The sequence below is a fragment of the Lepisma saccharinum genome, chromosome 5 (assembly GCF_977018435.1).
Source record: "Lepisma saccharinum chromosome 5, izLepSacc3.1, whole genome shotgun sequence".
In the NCBI taxonomy this organism is placed as follows: Eukaryota; Metazoa; Arthropoda; class Insecta; order Zygentoma; family Lepismatidae; genus Lepisma; species Lepisma saccharinum.
Window position 1 is genome coordinate 78,505,923 of NC_139233.1, and position 18,854 is coordinate 78,524,776.

Sequence of the window (18,854 nt, forward strand, 5' to 3'; positions counted from 1 at the left end):
TTTTCCGATATTTGCACTTACTTCTTCTCCGGTCCAACACAGAAAGAAAAGACAGGTCCTGTCACGGTCGCCAATAAATGTTGGATCGAGAAATAAAAGACTCGCTGCTAATATCCTTTGGCTATATTCTCAAGAACATGTACAGAACACAGTAAAAAAACATGACAATCTTCATACTTTTTCTGCGCGGGATGACAGTAATATAACACAGCATAGAACAAGGAAAATACTACACAGGCTATTGCCCGGAAAACAGAGTAAACAATATTGCCAGGTGCCAACTCACATAATATCTAACAGCGTAAGAACTACAGAAAGGATGTATGGAGTAGCAAGGTCCAATATGAATTTTTCATTTTTGTAATGGTGCTCGCATGTCCTTGGGATAAAGCAGCCAAAGTTGATAATGAAGTCATGCATTTCTTAAAGTGAGTGCATTAAGTACATTATTTTTTGTTTGCCATAGCTTCGGTCGACTTTATTTCTGCAAAGTGTACTCTCATTTATGTGGTGAGCACTCTAGCATGTTGGCTACTGAAATGTTAGTGTACCCATTGGGCAGTTCCCAGTACATATTTTTTTAATAGTATTTGAACATGAAAACTCAAAAAAATTAATCCCACTGTACAGCATTTATTTAATTTCTAGGAATTATCCACCTGTGCACGTGTTTTATGCACACATCAAGATAGAAGAGATACAAATGCAAAGTCCGGTATGGGACTTGGACGTGGGAAGTGTAATAAATATGGCACTTCTCTGTTTAAGTCTCGTATCAGCTGGCACAAAGTTCATCGTGGCGAGGGAAATACATCAACAATACATTCATTCATGTTCAGCTATTTAGTAAATGATGAGTATTTGGTTTGTAAATAATCTGTTGTATGTAAGAGATATTGTAGATATTATTTTATATATATGTATATATTGTTTTTGTTAATATTTTCTTACTATTTTTAAAGTAGAAATATTAATTTTCAATATAAGAGGTTTTCATTCTTTCAATTGCTTTAAATGTTGAAAGAAGTCTACAAGGAACAACAATTAAGTTTCCAAAATGTTTTCATACTTTTCTTTCAAGCATATATGTATAGTAGGTGCTGCTGCACTTGCTACAATAAGGTATGAAATTTCACCTCAACTTAGTGGTCATTGTCATTACAGTAAATTTGTGTTAAAGGCTGAACCTTTTCGTAGCATTCAACCTAGTACTTCTTATTTATTTGATTTTTTAGAAAACTTCCGAGCATTCTCTTAGTAATTATTATATTTTTTCTGTACAGACTAACCTATTTTTAATAAGTGCCTTAAGGTATGTGATCTGATCAGTGGCGTGCCCAGGATTTCCGAAAGGAGGGGGTTAGGTATACATTTTTTAGTAGTCAGCACTCATTTTGCCATTTTTACCTGCATTTGATGTTCTTTTTTTTATTTTTTAGGAATACTGGGCCAAAGGTTTTTTTTTAACCCCCACCAACCCCCAACCCCCCCCCCCCCCTTCGCTTGGTCACGCCACTGGATCTGATCCCTGACAGTATTCGCATTTTTATTATCGAATGGAGCGTAGTTGCTGTACGCAGTAATTTTTTTCCGTTCTAATGTGTGGCAAAGAAAATATTTTTTATTCATCTGTGTAAAATCTTGCAATACAATCCTGTATAGCCGAAGGATCAATCAGGAAAATATTTTTTTTGCAAATATGGATTAACATGACATAAATCATTCTGAATTCTTGTATACTTATTTCATTCCATTTCTCCACCCAAGAAAAAAAAGTTACCTATTTTAAGACTGTCATTTTCGTATGATGTAGATTTTTTTAAAAAAAATGCTTTTAGAGGAAATTATATATTTCCGCTCAAAGTAATAATGCAATTTCAGGAAGTTTTGGTAATAGTACGTTTTCCATATAATTTTCGTATACTTTTATTTTTGTTTGATAGAAATCAATTTTAATGCGAAAAGTTTGTAATTAAACAAAAGCATTGCATATAATTAATTTCCGCCACTTCTAACTACGTTTAGTCAATTTGTGCGTATAATTTATTATACGCGCAAATCGGCTGAACGCGGTTAGAAAGTATCGGAGCGCGAATGGTACGGAACACGATAGTGTTTTGTCGTTTCGAGCAATCCGCTAGTCCTTGCGCATAGCGTTCGTCTTCTGTTTTTTCCCCGACAGTGCTGCCGTCGGTGGTCGCGAGGAAACGACCTTCCAGTGCCGCCATACTGTCAACCATTTTTAACCCGCAGCTGTAACATCTTGTAGTAGTATGTCTATGCATATGACCCTCCTTTTTTCTTCTTCCTCAGATTCGACTTTCGTCAAATGTATGAAGGAGCCTTAAGACTCAGCATACGCCACTGGTTTTCACATTGAGCTGTAGCCTATTGGTAAATTTCAATTGAAGACACAGTATCTTTGAGTGTGGTGGCAATGTGTTTTGGATTTTCTTTTATTACCATTCATCCTCACCTTCGTGGATTAGTCAAAGTTGGCATTAAAGCGAGGTAAAATAATTCAATGAAGCATACTTGTGAAGCGTTGTAAAGTACAGGCCACACCATTATAAATAACTATTATGTCAATGTTTTATCAGTCTCTCAAACTTGAACCTCTAGCAGTCCATTGGGAACCATCACGACTCAGTTTTCAAAAAGATGCAACAAAACACTACAACTTTGAACAAGTGTTTGAAGAGCATTAAAGAAAAGTGGTCCAACAGAGCACAGCTTTTAGTTTTCTATAGATAAGTACTTGTGGAACACGCTCTAGAAATCTGTGAAAATAACGAATACATGCCATCTATCCGCCATAAATTGCTAGACGATATTTTTGCATATACTTACGGAACTCTAAAAATACAGTTTGCATATGCAGTGAGTCCCTGGTTGGGATGTGTCGTTCGTAAAGAGAGATTGGAATTGTTCAAGACAGAGGATGGAGAAATTTCCCCCGTCCCATTTCAAACCGGACTCTGCATTAAAATGTGTGTTTATTCGCGACTTTCACATTACAAATATGTGATTTTCCGTTCCACAAATGAACCAAGAACGAGATATAGAGCTTTATATGTTTCAGAATTGTTATCTGTTTTTCAAAACTGATTTTTTTTTTAAAAAAATAACCAAAATTGATTTTTGCATGCTCCCTATGTATGTGTGTGTGTGCATGGGAAATTCCATTTTAGATCATTTATATACAGGGTGACTGGTAATTAGATGTATTCTCTGAAGGGGGTCAAAGTAGAGACAATTTGCAATAAATTTGACCATATGATACCCCGTCCGAAAATTAGTAGTTTTCGAGATAATCGAATTTCTTTTGTTTCTTTAAAAAATGACAATTTTCCACATAAAAAGATGAATTGAGAAAAAACTGCTCATTGTATGGAACATATTTCAGCGTTTTCTGATAACTAACAAATAAGTGGTTCGTTGAAAAAAAAAGTTTTTCCCAAATAACAATCACATGCAAGTACCGGGTGGGTCTAAACTTACAAGTGATGATAAAAAATGCACTCTTAGTTTACTTGGCAACGTATTAATAACAAAAATGGTATGACACGAACCGTACAAATTACTTTAATTACTTCTTTGTGTCATCTGCTATCCAACAAGGTACAAATGTTGCTAACATTTGGGCACCTCCGTTACGAATGCAGGCACGCAGGTTTTTACGGACATTTGGTCTCGTAACTCGTGATGTGATGGCGTCCTTGATGTGTTGACCAGCTGTTAAGATCCTCTCCCTGACCTCTTCTTGCGAGTTTACCGGTATCTTGTAAACTAAGTCTTTTATGTGGCTCCAAATGTAAAAGTCGCAAGGTGTCAAATCGATCGGGGGATGGAGCTGGACAGCCATCATGCTGGTAAATCATGTCACGTCTTGTAGCTAGAGGCACATCCTCCAACAACATTGCCATCCCGTTCCTCAAAAAATGTTCATAAGTGATGTCATTTAAGATTTGGGGCAGAAAAAATGGCTCGATCAAATGATTGTTGATGACGCAAATCCATACTACTTCTGCCTGGGAGTGCGACAGGGACTGGAAGAAAATTAATCAAAGAAATGGATTGGCCGAGGCGGCCCGATTCCCTGGCCGGCTCGATCCCCCGATTTGCCTCGTATTTGGGAAAAACCTTTTTCAACGAACCACTTATTTGTTAGCTATCAGAAAACGCTGAAATAAGTTCCATACAATGAGTAGTTTTTTCTCAATTCATCTTTTTATGTGAAAAATTGTCATTTTTTAAAGAAACAAAAGAAATTCGATTATCTCGAAAACTACTAATTTTCGGACGGGGTATCATATGGTCAAATTTATTGCAAATTGTCTCTACTTTAACCCCTTTCAGGGAATACATCTAATTACCAGTCATCCTGTATATACACAGGGTATAACATAAATATATGTCAATACTTGGGGGACATATTCCTCACATGGAGACGATGAATTAATGTTATATGAACATGCGACCGGAAATGCGTCATTGACGCGTTAGAGTGCATTTTTGAAAACGTTGCACACTGTCTATGAGGCGAAAGCGGTGTAGTGTGGAATGTCGAGAAAGCTATCAGATGCCACATACCCCACATCTGAACTGGCGGGAAACATGGTGGGAGACATTGGCGTTGACCCCTGGTGAAATTGGGGGGAGAGGGTTTCGAGAAACACATCATAGTCAGGAAGCTCTTTATTGGCACATTACAGTTCGTATGCTACATACTACACAACATCCCATACCAGAACAGCAGTCCGCATGTAATGTAGTAGACGTTATGGTGAACCCCGGATGAACGTACGGAGGAGGGGAAGGTACATAAGAATTGTAACAGTGTGCAACGTTTTCAAAAATGCACTCTAACGCGTCAATGACGCATTTCCGGTCGCATGTTCATATAACATTATTTCATCTCCTCCATGTGAGGAATATGTCCCTAGACCCACAAAGTAGTGTTATTATGTGTATATTCTATTACATATACAATACAGAAATGAAACATACCTTAAAAGGAAGGGTAACTCAAACAGTTTTTTGTCACAAGTTACAAGTGTTCAATATGGAATCCCCTTTTGACATGGCACACATCTAGTCTGTAGGCAATTTCTTCCCACACTGAAGCTAGCATGCCTGGTGTAACACACTCCACAGCTGCATCAATCCTGCGTCGCAATTCAGGGAGGTCGGCAGGTAGCGGTACCCCGCACAAAAAGAAATCGCAGGGGTTGAGGTCGGGAGATCTTGGGGGCCATTGCAGAAGAGCCACGTCATCCTCACAATGACGACCGATCCATCGTTGGGGAAAAACAGCATTCAACCAATTCCGTACTTCATGATGAAAGTGAGGGGACGTGCCGGTGCCGTCTTGTTGCCAGATGATGTTCCTTTTTTGCTCACGATCCAGTTGAGGTTAGAACCATTGCTGGAGCATGTCCAAATAAGCAGTACCAGTGATAGTGTTTTCCACAAAGAAGAAAGGTCCATACACTTGTTCTTTGGATAGAGCACAAAAGACATTCACTTTTGGTGAATCCCTCATGCGCTGCACTGTTTGGTGTGGATTTTCAGACGCCCAAATACGCACATTATGCGTATTCACTCGTCCACTAAGATAAAATGAGGCTTCATCACTAAAGATCACACGTGTAAGAAAATCAAGTCCAGCACATTTTCGCAGAAGTTGGCACGGGTCACATTATCTTCAGGCTTTAGGGCCTGTAACAGATGTAGACGGTACGGCCTCATGTGCAGTCTCTTTCGTAACACCCTCCAAACAGTCGTGGATGGTACTGACAGTTCTCAACTCGCCCACCTTACAGATTCCCTGGGACTCCGCCCGAAACTTGCTATGACCTGTTCCACTTTCTCATCTAATAGACGTGGTCTTCCGGAGCTCTTACCTTGGCACAGGCATCCCGTATTCTTAAATTGGTTATACCATCTTCGGATGTTGTTATCCGATGGGGGATCACATCCATATTCCCGCCGAAAAGCACGTTGCACTTTAATTGCTGAGTTACACCTTACGAATTCCAAGACACAGAAGGCTTTACGCTCAGGAGTCGTCTCCATCTTTACTACTAGCACCGTGCTGCGGCGGAGTTACTAAACATCACCTGCGAAGTAGAAACAAAAACTGTTTTGAGATACCTTTCCTTTTAAGGTATGTTTCATTTCTGTAATGTGTGTGTGACAAAAACTTCAATGAAAACCCAATATTAATTTTGGAACACCCTGTATGATGTATGTACACTGGCGAACTTTAAAAAAAGGTCTCCCTCCTCTTAGTTAGATTGGAAGCAACAAACAAAAACCGATATTGAATTGGAAACACTCCAGGGCCAATGCCGAAACTCTATGCAAGATAAGGAAGAGCTGCACAGTTGTCAGTCGTGAACACCACACAGAAGAGCAATGTTAACCATGAGTCATCAAGGAATTAGCACAGCGTTTCTTTCTGTGGTCATTCGGCCTCGGAAGAAATATTTGTTGTCCATTTTGAGCTTTCAAGAAATCAGGTTCTGAGCTGGCGATTTATTTCCTTCATGGATGAAAATAGGTTGTTCATTTTTTCGTTTCTTTTCTCTCTTTTGTCATTAGCTCTAAAACAAATATAAAAAGAAAACGAGCAAAGAAGGTAGTTTCTTTCGGCACGTGACAGGCATATGTGGTAACTTTGCTATTTTTACGACCACATTATATCCCTCTTGTTTACTTTCAACGATAAGGACGAATGTTGGAGTGACCAGAAAAAATGAACGAACACAATAAGGTCTTAAATATTACCCACGCTTCGAAAATAGATTCCGGCCCCAGTGGCAGAGTGGTTACATCACGCTACGACGCCAGGCGTCCCGCATTCGAATCCTGGCCTGGGCTTGGATTTGTGTCCATTCATCAATTTCATCATATCGTCACTAATCACCATATTTGATTGAGTTTGATTGATTGAGTTTGTGTTTGAAGTCCACTTTATGTACAGTAAGGCTAATCGGGACTGGACCTACAGTTTTAAGTGGGATCCGAACCACTATGTGCCTCCACCGGGTATCGAACCCGGGAACCCTTGTTCACAAGGCGACGATGCTACCACTGCGCCATCGGGGAGGCCTCCCCCATATTTGCAACTTAGCCAAAAGTGGCACAAGAAGCGAAGTAAAATAAAGGAAATCAATCAATCGAACATAGGGTCTCCGGTTTCATAGAGCAGTATGCAAAGCACTTGGCCAGGAAGACCCTCAAAATTGAAATAATAAGTGGAATTTTGTTCCAACCTGATATTAGAGTATTTAAGAGTTTAGGCAGATTAACAGTTCACGTTAACCTACAACAATTTCACCTGTATTGTGTGATATATGGTTCTGCCTTAATATAATTGAACGTGCTCTTGCGATAATAGTTACACATTTCCGTCTTGCAACACAAAACCTCGACTAGGTATGATATGTGCATTTCCTTGCCCTTTTCTGAATATTTTTTCTATTTAGGACATATTACGTTGCCTTTTTGCCTCTTGGTTAATCCGTGGCGATGAGAATGATTGACCAATTGATAACATGGATGTGATGGGGCAAACATGCCTTAATCATGGTTCAAACTAAAGCCCTCTGTCTTCAAAGCACGTTACAATCTGACACGTGTGTCTTTTCATCTCCAGACACCATTAAATTCAAGAGGTAGAAAACGATGTTACCCAAACAAATTGTATAAATAATTTCCATGACCATAAACATTTGTTGTACTTGTTGAGAGAAATCCATACCCTCGTAACGTTATAAGTAAACGTCGACCTAGTTGATGTCCCAGGAACCCTTTCTTGCACGAAAATCACACTGTGTCCAGATGATTTACGAATGAACGCTTACTAAAGTACGACCCTAAGACAGCTACACACTGCCAAAAAAAAAAAAAACTGCAGTGTCAACAAAGTAATTATTGTATATTTATATATTTTATTTTTGGTAATGGATTATTTTTCCCTTCAGATTCTTATTTATATTTGTTTGGTTTGTTTTACTTCGCTTTTCTGCCACTTTTGGCTAAACGCGACGATGAGGATGAGCGATAAAATGATGCAATTGATGAAGGGACAGTCACAATGAACACCGAACGAACACAATGCCAAGGCGGTGTTTAAGCAAGCTGTGTTAACCACTCTACCACGGAGGCCGGAATCCTTTTTAGTTGGGAGAAATCGTTCCTTGACAGCGAACTAAGAACAGTTAATATGCGTCACGTCAGTTATAATATTTTAAATTTCTAACTATCAATTGGGATTTTTTTGCCTACATAAAAACTTACACACAGTTAAGATCGTTTACACTAAGGACAACAGCGTTAAAGTCTATGCTTTAAGGAATGATTAAGCACACTATGATGACGGAAAATAATAATTCACATGACTATATTCATCAGTGAAACATTAATTTTCGTTCAGGAAGAAATATTGAAAAACGCAGGGACAGAATGACTTTACTTCGCTTTTCTTCCACTTTTAAGTAATCACATAGATAAGGATGAAAGGTGTGTTAAGACGAAATTTGTGAAAAGCAATCACAAACGTAGGACACAGCCCAAACTTCACAGACCATTATACTGGCCTTGTGTCTAGACGCCAGATCCTCGTTAGTCTGCAAAATATACTCCATTGTCACAATGACGTAAGCATTCGTAGAATAAATTTGTATATCATTCTCCCCCTCCCACCAAGAAACGTGAGCTAAACTAGTGCGCATTCTGTGATATGTTCATTACTTCTCAGGAACCACTCGTGGTCTTCAACTACCTTATCCTGAAAAAACTGCGGGTTAGGATGTTAACAGATATTTCAGGGACAATATCCAAAGAATACTGTCACATACGCAGAATGCAAAACATTTATATTTTATCATTTCTACTACAACCCTGGCGAAAAAAAAGGCGGCTGGAGTGTGGTGCTGATCGAATCACCTCCAAAATGGCCGAGCTCGAGAATATGCGATGCCCTACTACCACATCCCCTAAATGTGCCTTCATGGCACGTTGCTATACGCACGAGGAACTTTACCTAATCTTTACTACTACTAACTACTCATGCCAGGAATTTTGGTATTTTTTATACTTTTTTATTTGCCCATTGCTAACCTGGTTCATTCCCAGCCATGACAGCAATTAGTCGATGCAATAAAAATACGCCAAACTTAAAAATAAACGGGTGTCGGCGTGTGCGCGCGCGCACACACATACACAGACAAATGGAGGGGGTAGGAACACAAAAATCTTGCACAAACTGCCCAGATCATGCCTGACAAGACTCCAACAGAAAGCTTTCCGGAAACAAGTTTACGTGCGCATAAGTTAGTGATGGCCTTGTCTGCAACTGCCTTCCCCCACTTTCGTATCCAATACAGGAGTAATGAAGTGTTTCCAACTACCTTCCAATCTAACTAAGAGGAGCCAGACCTTTTTTAAAAAGTTCGCCAGTGTACATGTAATTAAATGCAGCAACATAGACACAGCATAACTGACGAATAACAAGAAATTTGGCAGAGAACGAATCGGATAGTTCAATTGCTTAGAAAATAATGCAACTCTCCCCAGTTGCTCTGAATTTTCATCGGATTGAAAATACTTAATTTCCTTTAAGAACATAATATCGTTTAATACCGGCGATAAGATTCCTCTCCACTAAATTTCTAGGTAAAAGTATAATAATATAGGGGCATGGATGTCTAGAAGTGGGGGGGCAAGGATGGCCACACGTCCCCTTTAGAAAACGAATGTCAACCGAAAAGTATACGTTTCTCACGTGTAATTTGATTTCAGTCAGTAATTTACATTAATTATTTCAATGGGGATGCAGGAACGCGATAATTGCAAATTCAAGTGGTATTTTTGAGAGTTGAGTTGAGTTGAGGTTTTAAGTCCACTTTATGCACAGTAAGGCTAATCGGGACTGGACCTACAGTTTAAAGTGGGATCCGAACCACTTGTGCCTCCAGCGGGTATCGAACCCGGGGGTATTTTTGAGAGGGCAACACAATTATCAGGGTAATATGCCTAGTTTACCCCCTTGAAAAAATACCTTGCTTGTCCCTCTGTGGAAAAAATCTGCAACGTCCATGATTGGGGGGGGGGGCAATTGCTCCCTCTTGCCCCCAGTGCGCACGCCTATGATTACCACTCATTCTCATCCTCAAGATTAGTCAAAACTGGCATAAAAGCGAAATAATTCAACCAAATCAATAAATCCCCGCTTTCGCAATTATTTTTCTTTGTAGTAATTTTATTCTAATTAACACCAATGCTGCAACAGCCAAGTCCGTCGTTGAAAATATCTTAAACATTGTACTTAGCACAATCGGCAAGCTTTTTATACAGAAAAATCTGTGTACTCTGTGAAGAAACCAACACAAGACTCAACTTGATCCTATCATCACTGGGGCGAACCTTCACCGCTAGTGTGGATACTCCTGACCGCGAGCGGAGCGTTAGGGGAGAATGAATGTGTGTTGCTTGAGCGTAATTGTGAATCTAGCCTTATTCTTTATAAATCTACCCGAAAACCTTACCCCACATATCACACACAACTCTCCATTTTTCTTTTCAGGTTGTGTCAAGATGCAATTACGTAAAGAAACAATGCTTATTTACTGTTTTGTGCATACAAAACAATACAACATATTTTTTAGCATGAAATCTCTCTCAAATTTAGACTTGGTTTTCAAGATAACTCCTACTTTTATAAAACGGGACAAATAGTGGCTTTTTAATAATACGAATGAGACACGCCTCTGAACCTGGACTGTCCCGGTCAAAACGGGACCTAGGTCCACTCGATGGTCAATTTGGGGGAGATTGGCCGCAGAGGAGCCACACCTTGGCCCGCAAGGTCACTGGACCTTATGCCTTGCGATTACTGGTTGTGGGGACGTCGACCCATGTGTATGTAGAGAAACAGACAGATCTTGATGACCTGAAGTTCAAGATACGTGATGCGATTCACATTCCGGACAAGCAGTCAGAACGCAATTCTCTGATTCAAAAAAAGATTGCAAGTATTTGGACGTGAATGGTGTCCAGCTGGAGATATGGTGATGAACCAAAGCACATCTCAAACAATTTTATGAAAATCTCAATATGCTGACCAAGGCAGGAAATTTATTTTATTATAAATCATACACTAAACATAACGTTTCAACCTTCTAGCAAGTTCTTCTTCACTCTGTACAAAGTACAAATGTAACAAGGTACAAAAACAGGACGATATATATACACAAAAATACTCCCCTCCAGACTATTAAAAGTTGTTCTGGAACATTCTAGCAGGTGGCTTTCCCTTGTCAACTGTACTTTCACCTGAAAGTGAATGGACTCTTTATCTCATGTTCTATTTCCTTCTTCTCTCCTCTCTCTCTCGTCCTTTCCACACTTTCTTCCATTCTTTAATCATCAGTCCCCCTTTCCAGTTCATAGTCTCTTCTTTACCTTTCTTCTCTATTTCCTTGGCCTCTTTCCATTTTCTCACTAGCATTCTCTTCTCCCTTCCTATCTGCTTAGCCTCATCCCACTCAATGTCCTGTCTGTCCTGTCCTGTTTCTCTCGTGTGTTCAAACATCACATTTCTTTCTCTTGAGTCGTACATCATCCCTAGTCGTTTCAACCAGTCTTTCAGCCTCTTTTTTGTTTTTCCTAGGGATGTACGACTCAAGAGACAGAGAGTCTGTTTACCTTGTCTGTTCAAATAAACTCACAAAATGCCATGATTCTAACGAAAACACACCTACACAGGAAGACATTATCCCTCCAACAGAAGAATAAGAAACATACCTTGGGCATAACGACTCAAGCTAGAGTTCTGGCTTTTTTTGGCACAGATGTTTTTATTTGCGTACCCCTTCAAATTCTTCTTCTAAACAGCATTCATCATTATTCTCAAGATTAACATAGGGAAGAAAAAGATCCCCTTAAAACACAAGTACAGAAAGTGCAAGACAAAACTAGTACCTCATACTGTGGACATAACCAACACCAACAGCAGAGTAAGGTTATATTTATGATAATTGTTAACAGACAAACCATCGGGAAAGCTACATGAAATCATAGGTCACATGTGTATTGTATGCTCAGGTTTCTCATCCACCACAGGCAACTTGAGCAAGACAGGTTATAAATAGCAGGAGACTAAACCTCCACTTTGTAAAATTACCAGTTAAAATACACTGAAAGATTATCATCATTCCAGATGCAAAACACATCACTTATATGACAAAACGAAAAAAAAAACCCTCTAGATTAAGTTTATTATATTGATATTTTCATCCTTTTACCTAGCTTTTCTATTTTTGGCTTATTTGCAATGATGATGAACAGTGATCGAGTATACTTAAGACGTACACACTGGAGACATCTTGCTGGTCAAGGGCATTTTTGAGTGGTCCTGGAAACATAGTGTCAAACTTTGACTACAGAGCACTCATTATCATTGCAATTAGCCATATTTGGTAGAAAAGTGGTATATAATAAATGTTTTTATCAAACTTGGGACACTTGTATCTCAAGTGCATTGCACAAACCAATAGAGCCTGGTGAAAATTTATAAAAAACTGGTGAAATTAAATTACTGGGAATTTATAACTGTTTTGACACCACCTAATCAAAAACTAGGAATTACCATGATAAATAATGCATAAAATTATTTTGCATATCATATTTGAAATATTCCAATGCTTTAAATTTTTCTATTTTTAGTATGAGAATTTAATTTTCTTTCACCTAAAAATTATTCCCCACGTCGACAGCCATCCTGTAGAATATGGATGCTACTCCAATTGTGTATATGAGTAATTTCATATCAGATTCTCCTGTCAATGCTGCTCCCTCTTTAATAATGCCAAGGTTGTTCACTCAGGAGTTCCACATGTGTACACTATTTTGACAGTACTACATTGCAATATCTTTTATAGTTATTATTTACGATGATTTAATGATTAAAGGAACTTGCAGTTGCATCTCTTAGATCAGTGGTTCTAAAAGTGTGCACCGTGAAATATTCCAATATTCTTTTCTGAAATGACAATTCTTAAGTCTACAGATGGTTTTGGTACTTCGTTTCTGAATTTGAAATGTGTGTTAACTTAAGCCACACTATATTGAGCATTAAGTTTTAAGCCTTCATTATGATTTCAGTGCCTTGAAAGGAAAAAGTTTGGGAACCACTGATACAGATTATTCCCTTTTGGAAGCACTTGCCTTCAATGTTGCCACAGGGAAGTGGTTAACAATGTATTTAATCATGCATAATGTGCACTTTTTCCCAATAATTTTTGCCCTCAAAAAAGTGTGGCGTGTTTTATGCACTGAATAATTCAGCCAGCCACCATGAACCCGTACAGGGTCATTCAATGATTTTGTGACACTTGCATTGATCTTTCATGTTTACAGAACCCTATCATGTTATATCTCGTAATGCTTACATTCTGCAGTTTCTGAATATGGCAATAGCATGCCATTCAAGATGGCGACACTAATGTGCAATGCAGTTGAAATAAGCTCATCAGAAAATGAAGGAACGTTCTGTCTCTTATGCTACTTTGGATGAAAGAAAAGATCAGGAAATATAAAATACTAATTAATATATATTATTGGCCAAATAATATGATATGGAGTTATGTAAATGCTTTAATGGAAGAAATCTTGTGCTGCTAAACTGCTAGTTTGAGGGTCCTGATTGTGCCTCGAATTAAAGGTTATGTTAATCACAGCAAAAGTATATATTTTCAAGTTTTTTTTTCAGAAAAAGTAAAGAAGGAATGAGCAAAATCACGTATAAAAGTTTAAATACCATTTCCCACAATTTTCGCTTTGCTGTGAAATGTTCTGAGACACCAAGAAAAGCAGTGCCATTCTGGCAGAATTCAAGCATGCGCCTCCTGTCCCATGGGATGCATATCAGCGGTATTTGTTGGATGAGAAATAATAGGAAATAACTTCTTGAGCACTGCAAGTTCATAAGGTAATTTTATTCTCTAATTATTTGTTGCTTTTAAAAACCAGGGTACGCATTATACACACATAAATACGGTAGATCGTTTCAAGTTGGAAAAAAAAAATAGGTATTACCTGACCATAGCAAACAAAAATCTCAAATTCACACACATTCTGTTAACTAATAATGCAACCCAAAGTCTTTTCCAAGCTTTGTTTATTGAAAAATTCAAAATCACCTCAAATGTGGAAGGCAGAAGCAATAACATCTTAACCCATCTTCCAGTATAAATAAATACAAAGGCGTACACATATATACAGTTCCAATTTAGAAGCTTTGCACATGTATATACTTTTAATATTTAAAATCTGGAAAAGTTTCTTTCATCTTTTTCCAAGGTCAATAAATAATTTCAATTTCTTCCCAATTTCTCAAAGTAAATGTTGCCACACAACACCATACTTGTCACCCAGGAACAGATTTGTGGTTAGCCTGTAACAAAGAAGAAATAGATGTAGCACACTAGAAAAAGTATGATTTTGTTAGATCAATTTGAGATGAATTATATTTATTGAATTTTAAAAAAATCACATCCTTAGCTGAATGCTGTTTTGTCGTATCTCCTATTTTTTTTTGCCGGAGATGAGTTGATGAGTTATGTTCAATGCATGATAATGCACCATATTCTGAAGCAACGTATCTGGTTGTCAGGTGGCATAAATTATCAGCAATAATAAAATGTTTATGCAAATCTTATGGTGTATTCCAAATCCAATAAATCAAACTTTAATCAGCTCTCCTGCAGAGTTAGTGTAGATGGACTTACGACAAAATAGTATTCAGCCAGCAACATGTACAGAGAGCCATGTTCAACTACCAGTGAAAATAAAATATACAAATCAAACACACTTTAAAACATTAATCTTTAGACATGGGCTTTCAGTCTGTAAATCCTCTTACACTGGGAGGCTTTCCAGGGAACACTTTTCAAACATGGACTATTGCACACAAAAATAATTCATAGAAGTTTTTACCATAGACAGTTGTGGTTAGTTTCTTTCTTCCCCTCCATATTTTGCACACCTGTGGAAGGGGAAAATTTGGATTACCTTAATGTAGTCATTCTTCCGGACAGAATTAATAGGTTTCTGAATGCAAAAGCAGTTATGAAGAATTATAAACAGATCATTCCAAAGTTACAAATTATTAGAGGCGGCACATATTTTTGGTAAATAAAAAAGCAAAGTTTTGTTACAAAAATGTTAAATAACAAAAATTTTCGCTGTTATAGCAGTGAGAAAGCAGTATATAAAATGACATTCCTTCTAATAACACGTATGTCATTACAAGAATGTTAAGTTTATTCCTGTATAAAGGGATCCATTTTTGCTTTTCAAATATTTACAGCAGAATTAATTAATTTTCCGTGAAACTCGCAGGATAATTGTGACTTCAGAAAGTGTCACGTGGGTAAATAAATTAAATTTTGTGTTTAAGAGTCCATTTCGCAGTTTGCATTATTTCGTGACAAAACTGTCTGAAAATGCACCTTGTCAAAAAAGAAATATACAAGACTCTACAAATTATATTTGTTAAATGATGGGCAACTACAAAACAGATTGTTAGATATGTTGCTTTCATACTTTGGGGGATATTGTAATTAAAATAAATGGCTGGACAAACATGCCACATCAATATCTTAGCAAGTATTTCAACCTATTACCCTAATGATAGCACGTGTAAAGAATCTTCACTAATCAATGTTAATTATTATTTACTCATCCTAATAAATGTGAACAATTCTTTCTATCAACCGTAAACATTGTGAAAACTGTATTTTGTCTAATGTTGCAAGATATTTATGTTAAATATCTACAATATAGCATTAAAACAAAACCATTTTCTCTTGCATGTGTAGCGCCCTACACCCACAGGATGCAAGGTACTAAGACATGCTTACTTGTTGTGCATGGAAGCGTTCATACTGAATATAATAGTTACCAGACACATATATTTGACATAATCCAGCTTGAAAAATTATTTTCACACAATAACATTAAAATGTTTCGAAACCAACTTCAAATTTACCAAATTAGCAATCTAATGCAAATGCAAGATTGAAAGAATATCCTGAGCAGAAAGGAGAGGTAAAGAAAACATTTATCCAATGTGATAAATGTAGGTAGGTAATTTCTTCGGTTGCTAAAATATTATCAGGAAATAGTTGAGAGCTGTGTGTGAACAAAGTTCACTTCAAACAAAAGGTACTTTGCTTTCCAAATATGTAATTTCTTTGTAAAAATAAATAAAAACATGTTACGAGTTTTTGTATTTACAATGTAAACTATGATTTTAAACAACCACATGTGCTTTATTGTAGCTCTACCTTCTGACACCAGGTAAAATTTGACTGATTTGAATCAAGACATCTACATGTCCTCACCCCAGCATTGCCACTTACAATTCTTATGCATACCCTACAATCAGCAAGCCACTGCTCATTTAAACATTGAAAAAAACACTGCTGGTTAAGACTAGATGTAAACTCCAACTGGTACTTGGCTACCTAAAAGTTTACCAGGCATTAAAAATAGGCCCTATATTATAATTATTCTGGTAATTTTGTGGCTAGTGCTACTGATTGGAAAAGTGATTTGCCACACATTACCGATTGATCAGTTATCTGGAAATGGTATTGGGAGTAAAATGCATTGTCGCGAAGTATGGAATTGAGCTTTTTATGGTTGATTTTCACTTTTGGGGCTGTGAAGGAGTGATGATCATATTGAAGATGAAGTAGCTCACCCTGAACATCAAGACAATAGTGGTGAAATCAAATGGTCCCAGCTTTACATAACCTGTAGGGGTACATTGAACAGGTAGGGGTACATTGAACAGAGGTTTGGATCCCACTTTAATTGTAGGTCCAGCCCATCTGAGCATAAATTTGGGACTTCCAAGCAGTATTTTCACTCGCTGATCAACCCATGGTAACATGTGCATTAAAAGTTAAAAATTCTCCAACAGCTCTTTGAGGGTCCCAGCTTGTCAAGCAGCATATCGACTTCCATCAGAGTCGATACCAAAATTTTGGAGTTCCCACCAAAGACAAGAGAATCTCAATAATTAATATTCTTGAGTTATACCACTTACTTCATTAATGTGGTTGGTTGTTATACTAATATTGCTATTTACTCAGTCCTAATAAATGTGAAGAATTCTGTCAACTATCAACATTGTGAAAACTGTATTTTGCTCAATGCTGCACGATATTTATGTTAAATATGTACAATATAGCATTAAGAAAAACATTTTCTCTTGCATGTGTAGCGCCCTACATCCAAAGGAGGCAAGGTACTAAAACATGCTTGCTTGACTTGTGCGTGGAAACTATCATACTGAATGTAACAGTTACGAATTACAAAATTCCACATTATAAAATTAAAAATGTTGCAACCTTACCAAACTGACATCTAATGTGAATGCAAGATGGAGGAAATTGTGAACAAAGAATGTCTTGAGCAGAAATAGGGAGTTGCCTACCAGGGAAAAAATGTTTATACATTAGGATAAATACAGGTAATTTTTGGTTAGCCAAAATATCAGGTTTGCTACTGCTGAAGTATATAATGAACTTTTAAACTGAAGGTGCTTAAAAGTACTGTGTGTATTATAAATCTTCTTACAAATAGTCTTCACAGTATTTCTAAAAAGAAAACTCGCTATGGAGAGGCGCACAAATTGGAACATGATTTTTTTTTTCTGGAAAGGGGATGCCTACAAATCACAGTTTCGGCTTATGATGAAACAGGAAGCTGGTATCTAAGTTGGTTAATATTAATTTTAAGCACCCCCCTCCATCAAATAAAAAAAAATGTTTTGCATTGGCAGTAACAGCCATGATGTATGAGAAAGTGTGCCATGCAAAAGGCAGTTTGGTGCCTTATGGAACATATCAGGTTGACATTTTTTATTATGTAATTCTGTTTCTAACAAACATTATTGAATGGATTCTTTAATAAGTATTTGTAATCTGATAGTGTTCTAGTATCGTTCATATTTCCTTGCTCAATGAATTTTAAAGTTTGTTAGTTTATCATTACATAGTATAACATGTTCTACCTGCCACCTCAATCCTTGCCTTAATTGACGCTGCTATGTAATGATCATTCTGGCATAGACGAAAACCTGAAGAAGGGAACAGTAGGATCCTGAAACGTTGTTTCTTCACAAAACAGATACTCAAGAAACTTAATTATTTCATAGTGTATATATTTTTATATTAAACATTTAATATTCTTATGAAATCACTTTCAAGATAAATTAATATCTTTTAAGGCATTAAATGATATTTATTTAATAGTTCCAATATCTTTCCTCCTTCCTTTAAATGTAGGCTACTTTGGTTGTGAATGAGAGTTCCTTAGACAGGGTAGCTACGATTTTTTCCTTATGAAATTCCCTGACTTTTCCAGGTTTTCCAGACATGTTTGTCGTCATGATTTTTGCTTTTGAACCTCATGTTTTTCAATTAAATATGCAGGCTCGTTAATTATTATGAATATGAATATACACAGTTATTAGCTGAAAATTTACCAAGTGATAAATATAATGCTATTCTGCTATTCAATGAAAAAATAAATAACTATTGTACTTCCCCATTTTCACTAAGTCATTACCATTAAGGTGGTTTAAAAAAATCAATAAAAAAATGTGGCATATATCAAAGCTTTACAATGTAACCTGTATACAACCTCAATTATATCAATACAAATAAGAAACAACAGAAAATTAGGTCATGTAGATTCACAAAATATGCAATAAGTTTAATGATTATATTTTTTAATTTATTTTACGGAAATTCAGAACGTGAATGGGTCAT

The 18,854-nt window shown here is 37.1% G+C and overlaps 1 protein-coding gene across 1 annotated transcript in view; it reads right to left on the reverse strand.

The window, feature by feature from the left end:
• Positions 1-14,171: 14,171 nt before the first annotated feature.
• Tctp (translationally controlled tumor protein) overlaps positions 14,172-18,854 on the reverse strand; it is a 41,594-nt gene continuing 36,911 nt past the window's right edge. The window contains exon 6 of the mRNA XM_083122696.1: positions 14,172-14,464. The gene's annotated coding sequence lies outside the window, so the exon portion shown is untranslated. The remainder of the gene's footprint in view (positions 14,465-18,854) is intronic.